The 23,136-nt window shown below is 40.5% G+C and overlaps 1 protein-coding gene across 15 annotated transcripts in view; it reads left to right on the top strand.

The window, feature by feature from the left end:
• Positions 1–23,136, top strand: part of LOC149237754 (serine/threonine-protein kinase rio2-like) — a 250,038-nt gene that overhangs the window by 211,702 nt on the left and 15,200 nt on the right. The gene's annotated exons all lie outside the window — the stretch shown is intronic.

The raw sequence follows: 23,136 nt of genomic DNA, 5'->3' as shown, positions 1-23,136 counted from the left end.
CGTAGCTCCTGGCTGCCTCTGCGTGGCCTTTGGCTGCTTCTGCGTGGCCTCTAGCTGGCTCTGCGTCAATCCTCTCTTGGCTTCTGTGCTGATGCTCTCGTTACTATCTCTGCCTCTCTGCCACTGCATTCACTGCCCCTCAGCTGCAACTCCAGATCACTCTCTCAACTTTCTCAGCAAACCCAACCCCAGAAAGTCGAAATCTTGCTCTCTTGGTGTGTTCTCCAAGTGACCCTCAAGCCTCCTTTTATAATTTTCTCGTTGACAAATCAACAGTTGAGATTAATCCCTAATCAACGACTAAGATTAGATCTGGCTTGATCCATGACTTTTGGACCATTCTAACACAATTTTATATTAATTCACATTAATATTTTAATTTCCCTAAGTTTAGACTTAGGGATTCCATTAAAAATATTAATTATTTTAATATCTCCTAGACTGTTTAGAATCTGCCCAAACCCTTTCTAGGTATTGGAGATCTCATGTGCCTTAGCCTCTCCACCAAATTTCGTGGCTAGAGCACATTCAATGCTACCCCAAATCAACACTCCCTCTTAGCGAGTACTGTGCTCTAGCAATACTCCTTACTGAGTATTACTTTGATCATCCAACATCGGTCCCTGATGCTAGGCTTGTTGCCCATCATCTGTACTGCTGCATCTCGTACTGCCACCCATGGCTTTGCCACTGCCACTGCTGCATCTGTACGACAACTCCCTCTGTATCTGTGCTGCTGCCCATGGCCTTGCCACTGCCACTGCTGCATCTGCACTGCATCCCCTCTCATCATGCTGCATCGTGCTTTCCATAACACCGCCACTGCTAACTACCGCATTGCAACTCAGTTACCGAGAAGTAAGTAACTGATCTCCCAACTCTGACATCTCTGATAGGCTAGAGACACTCCCGATGTTGAAGCTCCCTCTATCGTTGACAAGTGCTCCCTCTCTGACCTATGCGCTGCTGCAACAACTCCCTGCATCTATCACCGTTGCACACCTCTCTGTGCCATCTTGCAATGGTGCAACACTCCCGTGCCTCTCGCACTATTGTAGCTTGCTAGCCTCGCGCTGTCCTGGGAATCCTGCACTGTAGCTCTCTCTGCCGCTCCATCCTCATCCGTCTCTACCGACATCCGCTAGTCTTGCTACTCCTTTTGGGGCTCCCGTAGCAAGGTATAATCCAAGAGGCTGGGTACCTCAAGGATCTTGCCCCTCATCGCCTGTAGTCTGTTTGACTACAACTCGATGTCTCCCCACTTCCGCTCAAGTGGTGTGTGAGCACTCATGGCACAGTCATCATCTGTGTCCACTTCCTTCTCTGCCCTTGCCGGGAATGCCTTGGTCTCGGAAGCCTCTCCCTTGCTCTTCTTCCTCGGACACTGGGTCACATAATGACCCAGCTCCCCACAGTGGAAGCATTTGACCTTGGAGAGGTCCTTCTTGCGCTTTTCTTGCTTACCCTCAGATGCTAGGGCAGCATCCACCTCCTCCTCCTCCTTGATTCTGATCCCCTTGCTGCTGCTTCTCGTCTTGGTCACCCTCCTGATCTCTTGTTGGTGAGAAGAGCCGCCGGCATTTCCTCCCAATCTGGAAGGGTCGCCTTGCCCAGTATGCTCTGGACAAACACCTCCCAGTCTTCTGAGACTGCATTCAGGATTGTTCTTACCATCAACTCTGGATATGGTGTGGCCCCTATGGAAGTTAGCTGATCTCGGATCTCCTTCAATCGACTGAGGAAGGTGTCGATTTGTTCTCCCTTCTCCATCTGGTATGACTGCAGCTGATTTTCTAGGAGCATCTTCCTCTGCACGGAAGTATGCTGATACAACTTGGTCAGGGCCTCCCACATCTCCCATGCCATATTCTTCTAGGAAATATGTGGTACTATATGATCCTTGACCTCATCAAGAATGATACTCTTGGCCCTCGCCATTGCTTTCTCATACCTGTCATTGTCAGCTGGGTCAATTGGGACCGCTATCGTCTTCAAGGCGAAGTGCTTGACACGATTTCTGTCAAGTATGGATAAGATTCTGGCTTTCCAGACTACGAAGTTTGAGGCTCCATCCAGTCTGTCCTGGTCTCTTACTTCGTGTAGTGCCATTCCGTCGTTTTTCTACTTCTCTCCTGGAAGTTTTCGATGTGACTCCCTCTGAGCCTCGATTTCCCTCCTGGAAGTTCTCGATGTGACTCCCTCTGAGCCTCGATTTCCCTCTTGGAAGTTCTTGATGTGACTCCCTCTGAGCCTCGATTTCCCTCCTGGAAGTTCTCGATGTGACTCCCTCTGAGCCTCGATTTCCCTCCTGGAAATCCTTCTGCCGATGTCGAGATGCCCCTACTCTGATCGTCTGTGCAACTGCACCACTGATCCGGATTTCTCGGTTAGAAACCCTCGGTAACAACTCCCTCCTCCTTGGCTTTGCCCTGTTAGGTATTGTTCTGACAATAATACCCCACTAGCTCCACTTTGCAACTTATCCACAACCTCCTAAACCCCAACAACCTGAAGGTAAGAGCTCCTAGGTTCTGCGCAGTCCCAGCACTGGCAAACTAGCTCCCTAAGCCAACTGCGTCAGCCCTCTCGGCCTCTGCGTGGCTCTACGTGAGCCTATCTTTGCCTCCCTCAACCTATGCACAACCTCTTCTTGGCCCGAACTTGATGACGTAGGCACTGCGTCACCCCTTCCTCGCTGTTTTGCTGCTAGGAACAACTTCCGTCACTCGGGACAACTGTTTTCTGCTGCTGCTGCTGCTCTGCTCGGTTGATGTCCTCAGTTCTCCTGTGATCTGCAGCCACGCTTTAATACCATGTTGAAGTTTCTAAGTCTAACAGTGAGAAACCCTCCATGTACTTTTTGATTTATTCCTTCCTACTTGTTCTGATTAATTAACAAGCTATTTACCATGTAAATACTGAAAATAAACACAAGTACATGCTCAACACATTACAGATTATCAACTGAAGGAAACAGAAACGAGCACACAAATGACACTATTATTTTGGACTAATGTCTCCGAAAAAACCCAATGCGGGAAAACCGGTGCAGCTATTTGAGGGTTTGATTTATTAAGCAGTTTTAGAATACAGTTTGGGTGCCAAATCCGGCTCACCCAACAGAGAAAAATCTTGGCAATAGTACCTCTCAGTCGGAGATAGATATCAGCCCCAATTTGCCCCACGAAATCTCTCAGTGTCAACCTCTAGGGTCTGCTTCAGCCTTTCTGGCCCAACATCTGCCCACTGTCAGCCTTTTTGGCCCAACGTCAGCCTCTCTGGGCTCCGCGTTAGCCTCTGGAGCCTCTGCGTATCCCATGTTGGCCCTCCTCAGGCTCTGCGCAGCGCTTGGATGCCTCTGCGTGGCCTCTGGCTGCTTTTGCGTGGCCTCTGGCTGCTTTTGCGTGGCCTCTAGCTGGCTTTGCGTCAACCCTCTCCCGGCTTCTGCGCTGATGCTCCTGGTACTATCTTTGCCTCGCTGCTACTGCATTCATTGCCCCTCAGTTGCAACTCCAGATCACTCTCTCAACTTTCTCAGCAAACCCAGCCCCAAAAAGTCGAAATCTTGATTTCTTGTTGTGTTCTCTAAGTGACCCTCAAACCTACTCTTATACTTTTCTTGTTGACAAATCAACGACCGAGATTAAGTCCCTAATCAATGGCTAAGATTAGATCTGGCTTGATCCATGACTTTTGGACCATTCTAACATAGTGTTATATTAATTCACATTAATATTTTAATTTCCCTAAGTTTAGACTTAGCGACTCCATTAAAAATATTAATTATTTTAATATCTCCCAAACTGTTTAGAATATGCCCAAACCCTTTCTGGGTATTAGAGATCTCATGTGCGTTAGTCTCTCCACTAAATTTTGTGGTTAGAGCACATCCGATGCTACCCCAAATTAGTGCTTGCAAATAAGCTCACAACAAGAGCATCCTTTCACCAGTTTTGGTTTAGTTTCAGTTGAGGATTGGACTCAGTTAGAGAGCAGGTCATAGTTTGCAGGTTGCAAGGTAGAGATTTGGGAGTAGCCCAATGGATCAGGCACATAGTCTATAGGTCATTTGCTGCCTCGTAGGGAGGACAACATCCCCATTCGAACCAGCTGTTAGCACCTTGTTTACATTCTTAGGAAATTCAAAATTGATTGCAGGAATTGACTCTGTCTTTATTTAGTTCAGTTACTTTGCCATATGAAGGGAAAACTATGTTAAGCCAGGGTAAGTAACTATGAGATATAAGGCACATATTTCCAAACATTGTTCCACCAAGTTTTGTAACCAAAAGCATTGTAGTTTTCATTTTTTATAGGCGCTGCAAAATCATTTTCCAGAGCCTACAAGATTTTTCCTTTTTTAGTAATTGTTTTAAAATGCAATTTCCGAACAGATGGAGGTGAATTTTGGAAAACCAAAAGAGGGTTTTGGAGGGAACGAACCAATTAACAAAACCCCCTCTCAGTTTTCTAACAACTTGTTGAAATTTGATGACCAAAAAGTTTCCTGCAATTCCAACCCGGTTTTAATTTCACCTTATCACTACCATTCAATTAAATGCACTTTCCCATAAACATACATTCAACATATAGAATTCTGGAAATGAAAATTTCAATTAAAACACATGGAACTGTCAACACATGCTGAAAATAAATATGGACATAAACAGACCAGCAACACACATAAAAATACACAAATTTTTGGTCAAATTAGACCCAGACAAAAACCCTTCAATCTTCTCCGGGGAAAACTTGTTAGAGAGCTCTTCAAATTTATTTATCTTTCAAGTTCAAGAAAAATACATTTGTAGACAAAACAAAACAACAAAATACAACTTATCTCTTCAGCCCAAAACTCCTTGAAAACCGTGCCCACTTTGCCTTGATTTCCATGCCCACTTGAAGCTGAAAATATGCACTGTACGGATACAGACTGTACTGTACAGATTATACGGATTTTCATACCATTGTACGAATTGCACACTTTTTTTCAAAAGCTTCTCTCGAACGGCGTGCAGCTCACAACATTAAATGATGTTCGTACTGCACCTTCTGTTGTCTTCTATGCCTTGATTTCCATACCCAAATTTGCCCAGAAATCACTCCTTCAACTTGTTGCAACAAATTTCTCCTTCAAAACTTTTCTCTAGCTCTCAACCTCAATCCAATCTGCTCATGAAGAATGAATGCGGTCTCTCTTTTCTTTTCCCCCTTTTGTTTCCCTAAATGACTTTTGGGCAACCCTAAGATCTAATGGCTTAGATTCATTTAGATCAAGGGATGAGAATAAATATGCATTTAATTCTCACTTTCTATTTTTTAACTCACCCATTAAATAAAGTGCCCACATTGTACTTTATGTCTAGAGTCACTTATCATTTTATAATTTCACATTGACTTTACCACTTATAAAGTCACTTTCACTTTATAAAGTCACACTTAGGAAAATAATTATTTTGGACACTTTTTTCTAGGTAGAGACTAACCCATGGGAAACCACTTGTCCAAGGTACATAAAAAATCAACACAACTATCATGGCTTGAGATATTTGAATGTATCTTTGAGGCCTATTTTATTAGATTTTTCAAAATTTTGTTTCTTATAAAAATGCCAAGTCAACAGCTGAGGGCCACCTCATCAAATTTGACTTGGGCATCAAATCAACAAATGGAAATCATCCTCAAGCAACACCTTAGTATTAAAATGCACAATTGTGGTCAAGGATCAACTCCAACATTTGAGACTTTTTTGCAACCAATTCAAGATTTACTTTTATTTTAATTTATTATTTGATTTTGTTTTCCAAAAAGATAGAGACAATTTGTTAATTGTATGTGTATATATTTATGATTTGTAATAGAACAGGGTTGGAATTTTGTGGAAAAAACCTTGTGTATATTGTAAACTCTTCAAGATCAATATAGTTTGCTCTCTATAGAAGTTTGAAAGGTTTCAAAGATTAATGTGTGATTGGTTTCTTGTCTGTCCGCCTACATGCTTGTTCTCCTTTTTGTTGCTCATATGTTCATATCTTCAGTATTTGAATATAGTTGTAATGAACTAGAATTCATGTTTGAATGCTCAGTGTCATAATATTCAAATGCTTTAAGCGTTTTTCCATCTAAAGGTTACAAAAATCACTGTGTTGTGCCCTGTTTTTTGAGATCAATCTACTATTCTTCTATTACATCCTGATTTTTTTACAATTTGAACAATGGAGCCAATACTTGCCTTGCCTCTATCATATTTGATCATAGTATCTGTATTGTTGCAAACATTCATTTCATGAGCTGACTGCATGCCCAATGGTAATGCTTCCCTCTTCCCAACCAAACCTAGCACTCTTTTTACAATAAGTTTGGCCACTGAGTATATTGTAGATCTGTTGCCATTGTGACCTATTGGAAAGTAACTAGGTTTTGCCTTCATAATGACGTCTAATTGTGATTTTATGTAAATGATGTAAAGAAGAAAAATAAAATTATTATTATAATGCTTGCCTCATGGGTTTCATGAGCAAGGAATTCTATCTTAGATAGCTCCCATTGTGAGCCTTTAGGATGTGTCATCTAGTCATAAAATTCAAAGAGAGTCAATGTCATGTATGGAGAACCATTCTTGGCCATCTTACAATGTATATAAGTCAATAGGATTGTCATGTAGCCCTCCAAGACAAGCAAGTTATCCTTCTTCAAGTCGGCTTCAAGATGAAATATAAAACTCATGTCGGCTCATTAAAATTGGAGGTGCAACTCTTCATATGGTCATGTCGGCTAATATACATGGACAAACTACTATAAATAGGCAGCTCGACCTATTCCACAGTCAAGCAGTTCGATCACCTCTGAAATTTGGATGACAATTGCAGAGACAAAAATTCAGTGAAAGAGATTGGACAAGGGTACAAAAACTCGGCCTTATTGCAGAAATAATTTCAGATAATTTTAGAGTGAAGTTTAGATAGATCACATGGATATTCTCTGCATAATTTTTTGAGATAAAAAGCAAGGTATAGTGAATATCAAGAAGGCAGATTTTCGGTGATATATCATAGTAAATGTTTCAGTGCTATATCTCGGTGCCTCCACAACAAATAAGTTTGGTGCTATCACAGTGATAAGGGTTCAGAGCTACTACAGTGAGAGGATTTCGGTGCTACCACAACAAGAGGATTTTGGTGCTACCATAGCGAAAGGATCTCTATGCTACCACAGTGAATAAGATCTCAGTACTACCACAGTAAGAAGATCTCGGTGGTGATAGTGTCTCAGTGCTAAGAAGGTCGAAGTGGAAGAGGAATCGAGAAGAGGAAAGGAGCAAAAGGTTGACTGTCAAGAGAACTTGTGTCTTGGTCTTGGAGTGGCAAATAGGTCAAGGGTCGTGGTCTTGGTATTCGTCAATTGGAATCTCTATAAGAAGAATTTGTGCGGGTTTTCCTCTCAAAGAGTGAGAGGTTTTGGCCTTGGATGATAGCCTACATTCTGTCTCTTTTATCTATTTGTGTTCATGCATTGGTAGTTGTTTGATGAAGAAAAACACTAATAAAATAAGTAAAAGAAGATCCTAATTTAAAGAAGTAAAAAACACTCACAAGCAGCTACTAATTGAAGAGAAAACGCCTAATACTTGATGCCCTAGATTTCTAACCATGACCTAGGGTAACAAAATTGGTGAGAGATTCCTCTCCGAATTGGAAAGGCCAACCTCTAATCCCAAAGTGGTTTGAGGTTACCTCCATGTTCCTTAGTGAGTTTCCTTCCACAGCTAAGGAGAACTCTTGAGTGATAACAAATCCCACAACCAGAACAACTACGACATAGTCTTGACAGTTGTTGGCACCAACTTGTACCACGTCTCAGATCCTCGTGTGCAATCAATATATGGACTCCATACATCACAAACCAATCTGGTGCGTGTGAAATTTCCTTGCGCCAACCATACCACTCAGTGAGATCTGTCATCCTGCCTCTTGAAAACCCTCCCCAATAGTACCTGGAGTCTAAACATTCTCTTGCAAGCAAGGTCAACCAATCACTTGTAGATGCTCCTGAGACACCTCAGAATGTCTCGCTAAAAGGGGGTCATGCATCTCCCTGAGTGTGGGCTCAAGGGTGGTGCAAGTGCTACCTCTGCAGAAGATCAGACTACCCCCAAGCCTGCATCCGCCAACTCGTGCCCTGACCATATGCCACAACTAGAATGCCTCTCTCCCGATGCATTGTTTCTCGTCCAATTGTCTCAAATGAGCCTCCTGGATCTTGTTGCTTGCAATGAGAGTATCAAGAGATGATATCCAAGTCCCTTGTGTCAGTGCAATGGTGGAGAGTGATAAATGGAAGCTCACAGTCGGCCCGTTGATCAATTCGCTCTCTAAATCTACATATGCCTAATGCCTCCATCATGAGATCTCTCTGGTGGCAACACTCCAACGACCTGTTGTGCATCATCATGTTCTATTGCACACAAATATGTGCCCTTGCACTCCTCTGCATTGCACTGAACTCTGCGACACAACCCCATGCACCACTAGATAACCACGCTCATTGTCGTGCCACCATGTACCATAGGGCATCCCATATGTGCTCATACATCCACCACTCTGCTAGTAAGCCCTGATAGACTTGAGCGACTCAACTCGCCACAGGCTAACGGGATGACACTATTGTGTTGATCCTCAGTAGCTCTTGTGTCCAATATACCAGTGAGAAATCACTGTCTCCATGCAATGCCCTATTTGGTGGCTTGCCGATGCTACCTACTCCTACTAGCTCCATCCATAGTAGGCTAATCACTTGATGACCCCACGCACAATCAATATGCCAAGAAAAATCCTGAAATCTATCTGCTCCCCGTCAAACCATCTTGTTACTAGGGTTGTCGAAGATCTGAAAATGTCTTGGCGCTCAGTAATCGAATTTGTCACACTGCCAATACCCTCACTAGCCAAATACATGACATGGTGGGGAATCCCACCTGGATCCCAACATCTGTCATCTTGCGTCTTAGGTATATGGTAGGAGGCGCCACATGGATCCCAACGCTAACCTGAGCCTCCAATTTCCCCAATGTCTTGGAGCTCCTGCTGAGCTTCACTCCCAATTGCGACCACCTTCATAAGTCTAGCCCATTGCATCAGTTACCAACTTAGAATCTCTTGCCATCCAACCCCATGAGAGGGATCGAATGCATGAACTTTCATACACAAAACTAACCCTCCATCCTGCGAATGATACACCCTGTGCAACTCATGTTGCCTCATCTCCCTGGTCTGGTCGACACATAAAATCTGTCGCGGTGACTCTGCCTCTCTCAATCCAATGCGTAGGGGTGGGCTAATAACACTGTAAGCCCCATCAGCGTGCCTTTGAAGTGAAATGTGCTGAAGTCCCAACATATGTTCTCTTCGCTGCCTCTCGTCAATGGCTAGCCCAAAAGATGGCTGCTAATCCTCCTCCATCATGGGCTCAACATGAGCCTCCAACTACACCCTCCCCCCCCCATAGATAGCTCATCCTCGTCTAATCACACTCCTCTATATGCTCAATTCCCCTCTAGTGCCACTCATCTGACAACCTTGAACCCACACTAGATGTTTTGGTACCCACCTGCACTTCATCGATGGCTGGTCCCAAAGATGAATGCTCACTTGTCTTAACTATCTCTATCTCTTGAGCTTTGAGAGGGCTCTCCAAAACTGGAAGCTTAAAATCTTCATGGTGTAGATATGAGCTATGATGATTCTCAAGATCATGTGAGTTAATGGGCGCCTTATGTGTCTCCTTGCCAACCATGGCCCTTTCAACTATTTTTGGATCCTCTGCCTTGATCCCCCTCATCATCCCTGCATAATTCTAGTGAATTCCCACTGATTTGTGCATGCCTCTTAGTTGGCAGAACTCCCAAAAGGAGAGAGACGCTTGAATGTCATGTACCAATGATTGGTATGCCTTCCAATTTGCTGCCAATAACTCGACATCAGTTGGAATCATGTCTTTCCATCTTGATGTATCATCTATAATTTTGGGCATAGTGGACTTGTCGTATAACTGAGAATGGTATTGGTTCCATTTGTGGTATGACTGCTCCCCCACCTCAATCATCATTTGTTGCATCCTGATCACCTCATTCAAGCTTATTGCCATGTTGTTTGATTTTAACCTTTTTCTGGATCCCATGATTTCTTAGCTTTTTATTCTGGTTCTAGAAGTTTTCTTCTTGTCATCACTTGGATTAAGGCCCACAGTTGGCCAAGATCACACTCTGATACCCCTGTAATATTCATCCCTGCATAATTCCAGTGAATTTTCCCACTGATTTGTGCATGTCTCTTAGTTGGCATAACTCCAAAAAGGAGAGAGACGCTTGAATGTCTTGTCCCAATGATTGGAATGCCTTCCAATTTGCTGCCAATAACCCCACATCAGTTGTAATCATGTCTTGCCATCTTGATGCGTCATCCATAATTTTGGGCATAGTGGATTTGTCATATAACTGAGAATGGTTTTGATTTCCAATTGTGGTAAGAATTGGCTGCTCCCCCACCTCAATCAACATTGGTTGCATCCTGATCACCTCATTCAAGGTTACTGCCATGTTGTTTGATTTTAACTTCTTCCGGATCCCATGATTTCTTAGCTTTTTATTCTGGTCCTAGAAGTTTTCTTCTTGTCATCACTTGCATTAAGACCCACAGTTGGCCAAGATCACGCTCTGATATCACTGTAATATTCCCAATAGGAAATATCTTAAATGACTAATAAAATTTCTGATTTTTAAGGTTCCCTTTCAGTGTGAGAATTTTGTAAAACACATCACAAGCATACTGTGGTAGGTGTAGTTTAATTTTTCCTTATGTAGTGTAAACACACAAGGGCATATATAGAGAATAACCAACTTTAGACCAGCAACTGATATGTCATGCAAACTCAAAAAATGGCTTGATTTCCATGATGAACAATATCATTAACCAATCAGAAGTGGCGTGATCATCCAGTGCACATTTTGGAATTATTTTCAATAGACAGTATGGTGTTTTTCATCAGCAATTTGATAACAAACTCATTAAGAACCACCACCAAAATTGGAGGAAAAATCTGATTCTTTCATTTATAAAAATATTCAGAAAATTACAAGGCCACTACATGATAACACCTAGGAAGCATTCCACATTGAAGAAGAAATCAGATTTGACAATTCAACCCCTTAATTACCAGCTTCTACAGGACTGATATTCCTCTTAAATACACTGGAACAAGCTACTACAGGTCTGTAAATTAAGCCCAAATGAGGATCTTCAATTCTGGTACTGAATGATAGTCAACCCTAGAGCATTCGACTCTCCTTATCTGAAGTGTATACCACAGTTCCTAAGCAATCAACGACTCGGCCCTCTTGGATTTTCTTTATGTGCTGGTACCATGTGAGAAATCGGCCTCCTTTTTAATGAACGATTTAACCCTCCTAAGGATAGAATTCGTTGGCCTCAATTACACCTGGAAATTTGTGGAGAAACTTGATGTTCAATCCTTCCTTTGGAGTGTAAATAAGCATGAAGCTCCCAGTCCTCCTTGAGAGTAGAAACACGACCTCAGAATAGCAAGATCAGCCACTAAAAATTGCTCTTCAGCTCCGCTCCCAAATCTGGAAATGTATATCAGCCAGAAATACATGCTAAACTTGGTCCTCCTTAAGATGAGTTCGACCAACAAGGAAGGATGAATTCGGCCCTCTTGAACCCCTGATCAATTCGACCACCTCAGTTGTTGATGTAATTCAAGAAATGACTGGCTTGAGATTAAGAGGTTTTTCTTTCAGCAAACTTGTCTCACAACCTGCAATAAACACAAATGGAAGACCTGAGTAATCTTCCCCAAGAGCTAACTAGGGTGGCACTCAAAGTCCACCGAAATTAGTAGCTTGAGTTTCGCTTGAAACTCTTGAGGCTTGCTTGAGCTCTTTTCAATTGTCATTGAGATAGATAGAATAGAATGAATTGCAATTGAGTTCCTCCTCTCTTTATAATTCCTCTTGGAGCCTCCCTCTACCTTCTAGATTCTCTTTTCTTTCCAATTATTTTATTGGTGGGGCGTGTTTTCCACTAGGAGGCTTTTGCTGCCATTTTGGATAAAATAGTAATTTGCCTCCTCAATAATTTTTTTAATTTGCCGCCATTCGCCAATAAAATAATAATTTTCCTTCTGTCACCATTCTCCAAAATAATAATTTCTCCCTTCTCTCACAAAATTAATATTTCCCCTTTTCAATATTATCCAATAATTTTGCAAAATTCCTAAGTGATTTTTGCATTTCCAAATGGAACATCACAATATAGCAAGGGTGCATATAACCAAAATAACACTCAGCGCAATCCATCTCTGAACCAAAATTATATCAACCGTGAGTCTCTACTTGGCCTCTAGAGTCCCAAAAATATTTTGCTACAACAGATACCTACATATCATCAAAATCGTTGCCTACATTGGGATTCTCATCACGAATATCACCCTTTATGCATTAGAATAAGCTAGATAAAGCTGAACATGTCAAATCAAGATTCTATTTGAGTATGGGTACATTTATACTAGGGTCATGACAAAGGAGTTCAACCAGGGTTGCAGGGGAATGTCCCCCCCCCCCCCCCCCCCCCCACGTTCCCGCTCCCATTTCGCGTTCTGGGTGGGAGAGACTTGGGAGCGAGTCAGGAGCGCGCTCTCAGGAAAAAAAACGCTTCCTTGTTTTTCGGGAGCGTTTCGTCCTTTTTGCAAATTTTTTTTGCAGTAATATTCCAAATGCAATTTTATTTCAAAGAAACAAATACGTTTTGAGTGGGGCAACCTAATGATCAAGCCTATGGCCCTAGTATTGATATGCGATTCATGGTAATGTTAAATTCTTAAAGTAAAAGTGACAAACTCCTTGATCTTCATTTTCATCCTTTTACTTCAATTTTTAACATTACCATGAAATGACTTGGGATGTTTGAGAGTGGTTTCGACCTCATTGGATTTCATATGGAGAAAATAGAATTTTAGGTTTCATTTAAAATCCAGCAGACTTATTAGTTTTTCAGGATTTCAGGATTGGGGGGATTGCAATGTTTCCATTGGATTTTGTCATGTATTAGGGTATGGAACTCGTATTTAATCAAGAGCACCAATTCCTCTATGTACCTTGATGTTAGTGACACTGGTTGTCGAACTCCTCTATCATGACCCTCCTAAATATGTATGCATCACTCAAACAAAATCTTGACTTGACATGCTATGTTTTTTCTATCTTATGTTAATGCTTAGAGGGTGATATTAATGACAAAGATCTCTATACGGATCCAGAGGTAATGACAAGCATACCTCTGGATATTAATGCTTAGAGGGTGATATTAACGACAAAGATCCTGATTTTCCAACAAGACTAAAAAATTAGACATTTCTCGTGGCGGCAGGTGGCCCAAGCATTTGCAATAGATAATAGATTTACTTTTCTTTTCTAGTTTCTTGTAGTTTTTATAACTATTGACTCTTTCATATTTATTATGATATTTTTTGTAAACAATATATGACAATTTAAGTTTGAAGTTTGTAGTTGGCAATTATAACTCATTAGTAATGAATTATGAATATGATGCTTCGTGAAAGTTGAAAGTTGTTTCATTTCATTTCATTTTATAACATTTCTTTTCATATTAGATATTATTTGTTGTAATGGTTATACTTAGCTTACAAGTACAACTTTGGTGATCAATGATGATAAATGTTATATATTGAATTTTGAAAGTTTGAAACTTTAAGATTGATGAATCCTGAGACTCAATATGTTGTATGTTACTCACTTGTGGACGTGGTTGATGAAGATCATAACTTCTAGATGATTGTTGTTATATGGTTCAATCTATGTTTTTTTATATCTAATTCATCATTCTACATGCTTTTGTTGACATATATGCATCAAAATATAAAAAATATATATTATATAAAAACGCTCCCGGAATCGCTCCCAAACCGGGAGCTTCTGAAAATGTCGCTCCCGCTCCCAAGTAACCTTGAGTTCAACAATCAATGCCACCAACATTGAGGTATATAAAGGGTTTGGTGCTCTTGATTAAATGCTAGTTCCATACCCTCATATATGAAATCCAATGGAAATGTTGCAATCCCCATAATTTTGAAATCCTAAAAACTGTCAACTCTGCCAGATTTTGAGTGGGGTCTAAAATTCTACTTTTTTTTTAAGGAATCCAATGAAGTTGAAACCACTTTCAAACATCCTGAAATGACTAATGATAATGTTAAAAATTTAAGGAAAGAGATGAGAATGGAACATTCTCCTTTATCCTAAGTCACTTGACATTACGGCACGGGACACATAAGTACAAGTGTTCAACATGGGACATAGTGATCCTGAAAATAGGGCACAAAGTGTTGATTTTTAGGGCATCCTCTAGACTGATAATTACATTTAATGATTTCTGTTAGGTTAATATTGTCTTGTATTCATTTTTCATAAGCAATACAAAGAGGAGCTCAACATTTAAACAATATGGCAGAAGGATCATAAAGAGATATCCACAGAAGAACACAACCATTTACCCTAAGAAAACCCACATGGGGAAAACAGAACAACCTTTTCTTTAGAGAAATTCTCCTTTTGAACAAAAGACACACCTAGACATTCTAGTCATTTACAAGGTCAAACTAGGCATCAAAGAAACTTGGTCAAACCTGGTCCAACTCCATCCTAGTCAAGTCATTTGTCCACATAATTTGGTTTGATTGGGTCTGCTTAGACTTAGGCCTTTTGCCTTCCTCATAATTTGGTCTTTCCACAAAAATTCAGTCCCCTCACAGAGGTTTGGTCCAACACAGAGGTTCAGTGCATTACAAAGATCAAGGGTTCATCACAGAAATAGATTCGACCTTCTACAAAAATTTGTCCTTCAACATAGGTCTTCCACAAAGATTCGGTCTTGCATTTGAGAGAGAGATTCATCCTTCACCAAGCCTTGAATTCGTCCTTCCTATTGAAAAAGGTGCCAAGGATGTGTTTCCTAGTGTTATTTGCCTAAGCCTAGGAACACAAAGTGAACCCACATTTTTAGTGTGACCTTATGAGTTATTGAAGTCATGTGACTAGGGAGGCTAATTAATGAAGGGGGAGACATAAAAGGGGGTCAATGGGAGATTATATCTCCACCCTTGATCAAGGAGAGCTAATATCTAATATCAACCCTTATGCTAGGGATAGGGCTGCTCATCATTATGAGACTAAAAAGGAGGAAAAGGGCAAAGAGCTCATTCATTTCTCATGTGAAAAATTGGAGAGGAGAAGAGGAGGCTGAGATAACAAGGGTTTGTTGAAGGAGACACAAACTACAGTAGGAGAAAAACCAAACAATGGCTCAAATCTCAAGGCTGGGCAGTGGCAGACATACCTAGAAATTGCAGATAGTTTTAATGTTGAAACCGCAACACTTTCTAGCGTGATTTTTGAGGGGGATCAACGCATTTAATTAAGGACTGTCATCACACAATACGAGGCAAAGATTGCTATTTTGAGGGCATGAATTTCAAGGTCTGACAGTGCGATTCTAGGGCTTCAAATTTGAGGGACAAAGGTCAACTTATAGTGCTAAAATCAAGGGCATTTACAACTGTCAGAGGCATGCATTTTGAGGGCTGTGACATCAGCCTGTGGCACAAATTTCTAGGTTTGGAAATTCTGAACAGAGGTCCGATTTCCAGGGCAAAGTGTTAGGAAGTGTGTCACAAATTTCTAGGTCTGAAAATTCTGAACAATGGTCCGATTTCCAGGGCAAAGTGTTGGGAAGTGGCACAAATTTCTAGGTCTGGAAATTCTGAACAGTGGTCCGATTTCCAGGGCAAAGTGTTGGGAAGTGTGGCACAAGTTTCTAGAATAGCAACACAAATCAAGGAAGCTGGCACAATTTTCAAGGGACAGATAAGTACCCTCGATGTGTATTTAATGGTGTGATAAATTCTCAGAGATAGGCAAATAAAATCCTCCTTCAAACTGGTTTTCCCTTTGGGGGTTTTCTAGGGTTTGTGATTGACCAAAAATAAGTGTCCAAAATTTATATGCATACTTGTGAATTTCTTATCAGCTGAAAGTGAAACTGTAAAAGAGTAGTGGTAGCCTAACTATGTTTCTTTTGAATTTAATATTCATGTTTAAATGTGCAGTGAACATGGTGTTTGGGCATTAAACATGATGAACAAAACAAACTAAATGGGGTGGGGTTAAAAGACACAAATTTTCAACCTTTCTTCTAGTCTTCTTCACATGGCTAAAGTGAAAATATATGTCTTTTATGAGGGGATCGAATTGGTGTACTTTTGGAGGAGGTCAAGGCATTATAAATACTTTTCTTGTTGGCCGAATGGGTGGCATAAAGGGCTGGGCCGACTTCACTAGGAGGAGGCCAACTTGGCTTATTTTGGAGCCAAAAATTCATCTTTCAAAAATTTAAATTTTCATCTGTTTACAAAGGGCATGTAGGACATGTCTTTAATATTTTTCTTTTGAGCCAAGCGTGAAGAACAGGCTATGCAAATACATTAAAAATAATAATTATGAAAACTAACCATAGTTACAAAATTCAACACGAAGGAAAAATTAGTGAATTATTACACATACAAAAATGAAATATAGACAAAGATTCAAATCTCTTTAGAATTTAGAAACTAAAACTTTTATAATTTACATGACAATGAAACAAGTTTGATTATACAATGAGTTCTGCATCAATGATGATAAAATGGCAAACACATGAGAAATTAGAACCATGAACTGCAGTTTTCTCATTAAGTAATCAAATCAAAATGTATTACATAGATACATAGTCAATGCTACTATAGGTGGGAATTGTTGGAAAATGTAACTAGTTTTGGTCTTCATAATTGTCAATGTACTCAAATCATTATACATATTTTATGTTACAAGAAAAAGAAAAAAGAAAAATATTATTTTTGAGCATGGGTGTCATGTTCCATTTTGATGGTCATTTAGGTAAAGCATGTTCTTCACGTTTCTATGGTTTTTCATGTCAAAATAATAATTTTCTTGAGTCAGAAAAGTCTTTATCATTTATATAAGACTCTTTCGGTCAAGTTGTAACATGTGAAAGATATTAAGTTTGAGTCTAGAAAACCCTAGAAACCTCCAAGCACAAGTTGGCTCTGACAACTACAAGTCAACCTAAAGAAGGGAATTCGATCTCATGGAAAGACTATAAATACAGGCAACTTCGACCTCATTTCATCATCCATGCGATCTTTCTCATCAAGTAGTTTGATCTGAAGCTGGCAACATCAAGGAAACAAGTGCGAAGGTCTAGAAGGCAAGAAGACCTCAAGAAGAAAGAAGAAAGTTTGTTTTTGGGTCTTACTCTTACATGTGCGAAGATTAAGGTTTCTGCAGCTTCAAGGAAGGCCAAAAATTAAATTGCAGATCCAAGTTGCAGGAGAGCCAAATACTCTGTTTTCATCTAGTTTGACTTTGGAGACCTTGGCTTGTTTGAGGGAAGTTTTCTTGAAGAGCTCACACGTGCCAGAAGCAGGGTTTCTGCAGCTACTACAGGGCCGAAGTTGAAGAAGGAAGCTGGTTGAAGCAGGATTGACTATTGTTATCTTGGTTGATCTCTGACGTAATTGGAAGGGCTTCTTGGAGGGTTGACTTGGTGCTTTGAAGAGGACTTGGTCTAGGGTTTAGGTCTTGGTTTTCTCATTTGAAGTAGATTCTATAAGAATAGAAGAGGTTTTCCCCTTGGAGGGGTTTTGCCCTGGCTTGGAGCGTAATTTGTGTCTCCATTGTTTTTACTATTTATGCATTTGATAATTGTTTGATGAAAAGATTTAATAAAGAAACACAAGAAGATAAATAAAGTTCACAAGCGATTATTAAGATTAAGCAGAATTTGAATTAATAGCCACCCTACTACATTCTCCAACAGAAATGTTGATGACAAATATAAAATAGGGTAGATACTAGATACTAGAATCATAGATGATAGGGTTCATGATCTTAATGGTGAGATCTACCATCTCCCATCAACCATCATCTAAAACTGTATCCTTGACCTTTTTTGAAGAAGCTTGAACTGCATTTTTATAAAAGACCAAAACGCGTCCCTTCCTTTGATCTTTACTTTGTGCTTGATGATTGAGCCATAATCTCTGTGAAATGAAGAAGATAGTGGACTGTTGTAGGATTTTTTTTTAATATTGGTGGACAAATCCACTTGCCCAACGCTTAGAATCCCTTCACACATTGCACAATAACCCTTAGTTCCACTCCAATTTGCCTCATAGATCTGACTCGCTGAGTGAAATGACAAAAAAAGGCAAAAACATGGTTTAATGCTGCTCACATGGGGGACATGTTGAGAAACCAAGTGCTATAAGATAAGGATTGATTTCTCTTAACTTGATAATTACTTGTGAATGTTTGTTGGCTTCTTATTACTTATATTTTCTTCATCAAGTAATATATAAATGTGCAGAAATATAAAGATCACAAAGAGACAAAGTACACCATAAATTTGGTTCCAACCCAGGGCAAAACCCCATAAGGGGGAAAATCCAACAATCCTTCTTACAGAGTCAGATCAAAATGAGATATCCAAGATCCAATGCCAAGACCAAAAACTACCACAAATATCCAAGTCATCTCTCCTCCAATTCTCATCCAATCAAGTCAAAGTCAATGAAAGTCAACGCTAGTCAAACCCTTCTAAAATATGGTCAAATCATAGAATCTTTGGTGCTGCAGTGAAGGCCAAATTTTGTAGAGATGCCATAGAATCTTCACACGTATGAGTAGAAACAAGATAAAAAACTTGAATTTTTTTCTCTCCTTTGACTTCCTTCTCTCTTGTTTGACTTTGACTTTCTCTCGTTTGACTTCGACCCTTTTTATTCTCCAAGAGGTCAAGTTGACTCATATATATACCTATCCAGGAGGGTCGAATAACTACCACATAGGCCAACTTTTCCAAGGAGGGCCAACTTTTCTAAGGTGGGCCAACTTGGTCTTGTGTTGATGCTTTGACTCAAAATAAAAATTCTTTTGCTTTTTCTCTTAAAAAAATCCAAATGGGATTTGACTCAAATACATTTCTTTTTGACTCATAATAAATTCTCTTTCTTGTTTGACTCTATAAGCATGAAGAACATGCTTTGACCAAAAATAAAATAATAATAATGAATATAATATGTCAGTTATAAAATATTACATTATGAAGATCGACACTAGTTAAAATTTCAACACTCCCTTTTAACTAGGGGGTATTCATAACGACACAACAGGATACTCTCAAGTTGAAATATTCATATAAGAAAGGATTCAGATTGATAAGCATCAATGATGATTATATCATCATAGCCAACATTGTTAAATGGACGAGGCGTTGACAAGTAAGCTTTATCTCTCCACTAGAACAGAGCACAATGCCAGGAGGCATAAGTTTGGACACCACCGCCTCTCAAGGCACATACCCCACTCGGGTGTTCACCAAGGTATGTCCTCACAAGACCATTTCCTAATCCACTATCACAACACTTGACACCTGGAAATGTCGGCCCTCAGGATTATTCTTATCTTAGATCAATGTACTTGACTTATGGCGGTTAGTCTTGGTCATAATACAGACCATCAAAGAATATCAATCCCAGATGCTTATCCAATCCACCATTCTCCCTACTAGTGTTCATGCACTAGGCTTATGGCTGCTAGTCCTAGCCATAGTACGTGACACATGGAGAACAAGGTTTCCACCCTCACTCCCTCTCAACCAGGGAGGAGATATCCAAAACCCTAAGCTTGTCTCAAAAATACTCATCCTCTTCCATAAAAAGGAACTGCATCAATTCATCGACTACCTATTCTTCTGTGGAGATCTATTGTAGCTTCTCAACTCCTATCTACATCATACTCTCAAGTCATAAGGCACTTCGACCTTCCTGGTTCTCTGACAATCTTCATGCAGCCTTGATCAATATCATAATTGAATCCAGCATGTCATTAAATAGTCCAACAAACTATCTGACAACTGCTACATCTTCTGCCTCTACAATACACAGGGTCTAAGGATTCTACTACATACTCTTCTAGAAAACCATACCATATCTCAATCATCAATAATATCTTTCCTTGTTATCAGCACTACCAAATAAATTGATGTAACCTCAAATCCCAAGTTGTAAGATCCTTCATGTCAATTTCTGCTACTACATACACAGGGTCTAAGGATGCTACTACATACTCTTCTAGAAAACCATACCATACCTCAATCATCAATAATATCTTTCCTTGTTATCAGCACTACCAAATAAATTGATGTAACCTCAAATCCCAAGTTGTAAGATCCTTCATGTCAATTTCTGCTACTAGCTCTCTTTGATGTTAATATTACTTCCTTTGCATTATAATAAAATCTAGCTTCACATTCTTCCAAGAAATTACATCGAATAAGTAGAAATGACCAACAATAGTGTCAACATTAGTTTTGCCAATAATGTGTTCAAAGTTCGAACCAATTAGTGGCTGGATCAAAGTTCTTCAGTGATGTTGCCTTATATCTATAAACTGTCAACTAACCTACTAAGAGAATCTTGATAATAAGCATATTTTGACTTTTTGCCCAACTGTCTAGAAGTAATATATCTCGATCAACATGTATTGTGTTCTGCCTCCAACTCCCTTTGAAGATAATGTTTCTAATCCATGAGCCCCTTTTAGATATCTGATTGCAAGGTCTTCTATGAACATGAGACTCCTTCTTTATGAGAAGAGTAACCTTCTGAAGTAAGTGAATTTCTTCCTTTTGGTTGATAGATACCTCTTTTAAAGCTTGATTTCATATTGTCATATAATTGATTGTCTTTAATTGTATAAATTGTCTGCGTCTTCTTGTAGAATACTTTTGCTTTGTCCTTCTAGTTCTTCCATTAATCTGCTTCCGAAATGCCTTGTATTGGTAGTATTATTTGGCTGATCAATTTTGTCTTCACTGAAATCATAATGTTGCATAATGATTTATGATTCTTTTTCTGTTCCTATTGATGACTTGTAGTTCTTGCTTCTAAAAGAGATGATGTGTCGTGCTGCTCGTGTCCCTTCTCAACTACATTTGTAAGTGGTGCTACACAATTTTGCACAATTTTGGTTAAGGAAGAAAACCCATCATTTTTGACTTAGGGACTTAGGAGGCAATTCAACTTTATTTGGTTGTTAGTGGAATGTGGGGCCCACCCTCTTGAGTATTCGGACTGGGCCATTCGAATGGCTGAGGGAAGTCGAATAGGTGGATGGAGGGGCCCACATGAGGCAAGGGAGGCCCAAGGAGTTATAAGGAGGGAGCAACTCTCATTTTGGGATTCATTCTTACATCTTGCAAACAAAATCACTTGACTGTTTGCTCTGTTGTTTAGTTGAGTCAACCGACTGTTTATTCATGGATCTCTCAAGCGGGATATTCAACCTCTACTTTGGGGGACCTTCCGTGCTCACCCTAGAGAGGGAGTTCCATAAGTATTTCAGGAGTTCTAGGGGTGCGTTACAGTACTACCATTCAGCCAGAACATGGAATGTGTATTTCTGGGTAGTTGGAGAATACGCAGGGGGAGTTTGGAGCCATCAGAGATCAAGTATTTGCCAGGAGAGTTAGTGGACTGAGAGAGCAGCAATAGGCCAACAATCTTTGTGAGTTTTGGAGTCAGTAGAGCCAACATCCCAACAGTTTGAATCGCTGGGCATGGGGACAACGCAGAGGCCATTCCAGCAGTTTTCGTGGAGCTTAGGAGCAGGTGCCATAGGCCAAAAACCCATCCGGGAAGTTAGGGATTTGATAATAGGGGTCAGCCCAACACTTTTGGACTATTTCTGGGAGGATTTACAGGGAGTTTCCAGCAAGCCGAGTTTTGTAGTTGCAACGAAAGTTGGGCTCCAAGGGGGTCAAATTTCAGAAGTCTAAACCAGCCAAAATCCTTCGTGGGTTTTTTGGGTTTAGGCCAAGTAGTCTGGGGTTAAAAGCGTATAATTTTCTAGGCATAGGAAGTGGACCTTTCAGCCATTCGAACTTCAGTAGAAAGACAATTTTCTGGGCATCATAGCGTAGATTGGTGCAACAGTTGGACAACCTTCAGTTCAACCATTTTCTCACTTGGGTTTGGTCATGCTTCATTGACACAAGCCCAGGTGCACCATCTTATTATCCATTGTATTTTGCCTTCAGATAAGTAGTAAAATGGCTCAACAATTCCTCATTTGTAGCATTTCTATGGGTGTTTAATGTGTATTTTGTTTTTATAATTTGTTGCAAAAATTATTTGCTTTATATCACTTGTATTCCTATTTAGGATCATTACAGTGGTATCAGAGCCTAGTTCTTGGCTTAGCTGTGGGGATTGTCTCCTATGAGAGAAGGGGACCAACAGAACATCACCTACCGAAGGCAGAGGTACCAGAGTAGAGAAAGAGAGCTGGAGATTACTCTAGACACGGAGGACAGAGGGAAAGCAGTAGTAGAAGAGGAGGACATGGTGGAACCCAAGAGCAGGGAAGAGATGGCTTTCGACAACCTCCTGAGGGCCCTGAATGACTTAGCCAAGGGTCAGAAAGACATGCTGGAAGAGATCAAGTCGCAGAACAGAGAGAGGACCACTCCTAGAGGGTTTCTGTTTGGGGAAACTTCTAGGGCCTCTCAGCCATTCGATCATCCCTCACTAGCAATGCAACACCCATCAACCAGTGGGCCAACTCGTGCTACATTGCCTTCTTTCGTACCAGTGGCACAAATCGAACCTGCAAGGGGTGAAGACCCCATTCAGATGGGAGACTATTTCAGAGAGTGGCAGTCTATGGATGCAGACTTTAAGGAAGCTCTCTCTTTCAGAGATTTCTGCAAGCTCAAGCAGAGTGAGAAGAACAAGGGTTATGGAGGACAGGGAACCCAGAACTACGAGCTGCAGAGGACCATAGGGAGGATGTACTTCCCTACTTTCGATGGCACTGCCAAGTGCACGGCTAGGGCTTGGGTTGAGAAGATGGACACCTACTTCCAACTCAACCGGATGACAGAACAGGAAGCCATCAAGATGGCCACGCTGCACATGGAGGGGGAA

This window comes from Pinus tabuliformis, chromosome 8 (genome assembly GCF_031772625.1).
Source record: "Pinus tabuliformis cultivar Carrire ecotype Pingquan chromosome 8, CPIR1, whole genome shotgun sequence".
NCBI classification, from domain to species: domain Eukaryota; kingdom Viridiplantae; phylum Streptophyta; class Pinopsida; order Pinales; family Pinaceae; genus Pinus; species Pinus tabuliformis.
This window is presented reverse-complemented; position numbering and strand designations above follow the sequence as displayed.